Raw genomic sequence first — 2,474 nt, 5'->3', positions numbered from 1 at the left:
TCTTCCTATACAAGCAGGTCCTGTGTTATGTTGAGGATGCATATACATTAATAGGCCTACCAAAAAAATATATATTTACGCCGTATTTAGGGCGTTATAACGCCCTAATTACGGCATTATAACGCCCTAATTACCCCGTAATGCCGTATTATTATAAAATAATTTTTTTCTTTGGCGGAAATCAGCCACCGTAGTTATTAAATGTTTTGACAAAAATTAAAATAACTATACTTGGGAATACTGTACATCCTTCTTCATCGCTGTTATCACCGCATTGGTTTTTATAATCGCACGTTTCCTCTTTTGGGATTTGTTTACCATTCGTGCACGTAAATACACAAACTATGTCTGAAGACTCGTCCCTGCAGTCTGCGCAGTCACAAAACCCGTCGCACTTATAATCATTCGGGATGCAAATGATATCTCCACATGTAAATTCATTCTCATTACATTGTCCTGCTACAAAAACAACGAGTATCAATTTGTACTAGATTGGCAGTGACATTTTATCTAGGCCTACCACTTACACCGCCTGTCCCAAGAACCATTCTTCCTATACAAGCAGGTCCTGGGTTATGTTGAGGATGCATATACATTAATAGGCCTACCAAAAATGTAAAGTAGAGCGTTTAGATTGTATGGCTATGGTTTTGGTGCATTTATACAAAAGCGCTATCGCTATTAATAAATATCGATATTTTGAACATACTCCAATTACCAAGACAACATTTTATTACATCACCTGGACAATTTGCTTCGTCAGCATCATTCGCACAATGTCTAATACCATCACATTTTAGCTTGGCATTAATGCAATACTTAGTCCCATATTTTTCAACAAATTCAGTTTCAAAAGACGCCTCTACCCCGCTTTTACATGAAAATTCATCGTCCTTGCACTTAACTGAAATAAATGCATAAAGTTTGCTTTTAACTAATCGAATATATTCGCGTAAATGTCATGAACTCTTATCGTAGATGGCAAAACATGATAATGAATTCGCATAATCCAGCGCATGGGAACTTTTCAATTTTGATAGTAATTCTAGTCCAACTCATACTTTGGGCTATGACTATTACCTCGTACGGTAAGAAATGTTTTTTTCCTCTTTTTTGTGGCATTAACCACTACTTTTATTAATTTCATTTTGAAATGATAAATACAATGATTTTATACTTCTTCCTCATATATATTCCATTGTTATTCTAATTTTAAGGAGTAATATGTTAAGGAAGTTGGGTAATTTAATGTTCTTTAACTTAATGTTACTCACTGTCATTCGCTGTACAAACTTCGTCTTCTCCGTCGTAACAATCTACATTTCTATCACACCATCTGTCTTCGCTAATACAATAACCGGATTCTCCTCCAATTTGACACCGCTTGTACCCAGATCGACACGGAACTTTTTATAACAAAAAAAAAATGTATTTATGCAAAATAAATATAATAATGATTAGTAATGAAATATTATGACGACAAGTACAAAACAATGATACTCAGCTAAATGCATTCGTCGTACTTTATTTAGACACACTGTCTTTTTAAAATCAAGACGCATTTACCGGAATTCACAGTCACGTGGACTACGAATACAATCTTACTGCTTATGTATTACGTCATTCATTACTCACACATAACGGAGTGTAACTAGTGCCATCACAGAAAGCCAATGGCGGTGGTGATAATTATTACTAAATTATCAATAATACTCGTGCGTTCCATCATATTACTCATGCATGACGGAGTGTAACTAGCATCAATACAGAAAGAAAACAATGGCGGTGGTGTTATTAATAAATTATCAATAATACTCGTGTGTTCCATCATTTTACGGGTGGATAAAAATTCCAATACTTACTTTCAGGTAGACAGTCTTGTTCATCTGACTTATCACCACAATCATCAATACCGTTGCACACCCTGTAATCTTTAACACACTTGTTGTTGTCGCAATGAAAATCTCCAGCCTTACACGGAGCTGCAGAAACAAATGTGAATACATATTTAGGCCTACATACACACATCGATGTTTTTTTCAGATAGAGAAGCAAAGATAAGGCGTTAGGTTTGGGAAAAAAAAGAAGTCTTACCATAGAGATGTATTCGCTCTGACTAAACAATTATTAGGTCCTTAATGGTAGAATGGAACAGGGCCAAACTAGTTTGTGTAAAAAAAAGTGTGATGGTACTGATATGACATCATCGGGTCCCATAAAGACAGAGCTGACAAAACAAAACATTGACGCAAAATACTAATAAAAAATGTTTTACCGTAATATTGTAAACGATTTGTGTAGTTTTCAATGGACGATAGTATCTCATACTCATGACGTAACGCCAAAACAGACCGGCGAACTTGATTTGTATTGCACAAGGTAACGGCGGGAAATTGCAAGGGTCTGGCGTCTGAGTTTTCAACGACGTACTGACAAAAATAAATAAAAGCAAAGCAAGAAATATCCGTTTTATT

The 2,474-nt window shown here is 35.4% G+C and overlaps 1 long non-coding RNA gene across 1 annotated transcript; it reads right to left on the bottom strand.

The window, feature by feature from the left end:
* Positions 1-885: 885 nt before the first annotated feature.
* On the bottom strand, positions 886-2,070 carry LOC140057529 (uncharacterized). The gene is made up of 3 exons (XR_011846959.1): positions 1,863-2,070; positions 1,275-1,406; positions 886-904 (listed from the first exon to the last, which is right to left on the bottom strand). It is a non-coding gene; the product is annotated as an uncharacterized lncRNA (long non-coding RNA).
* Between the last annotated feature and the right edge of the window lie 404 nt (positions 2,071-2,474).

The sequence above is a fragment of the Antedon mediterranea genome, chromosome 8 (assembly GCF_964355755.1).
Source record: "Antedon mediterranea chromosome 8, ecAntMedi1.1, whole genome shotgun sequence".
Classification (NCBI taxonomy): Eukaryota; Metazoa; Echinodermata; class Crinoidea; order Comatulida; family Antedonidae; genus Antedon; species Antedon mediterranea.
The sequence above is the reverse complement of the archived record's forward strand: the minus strand, read 5'-3'. Positions and strand labels throughout refer to the sequence as shown.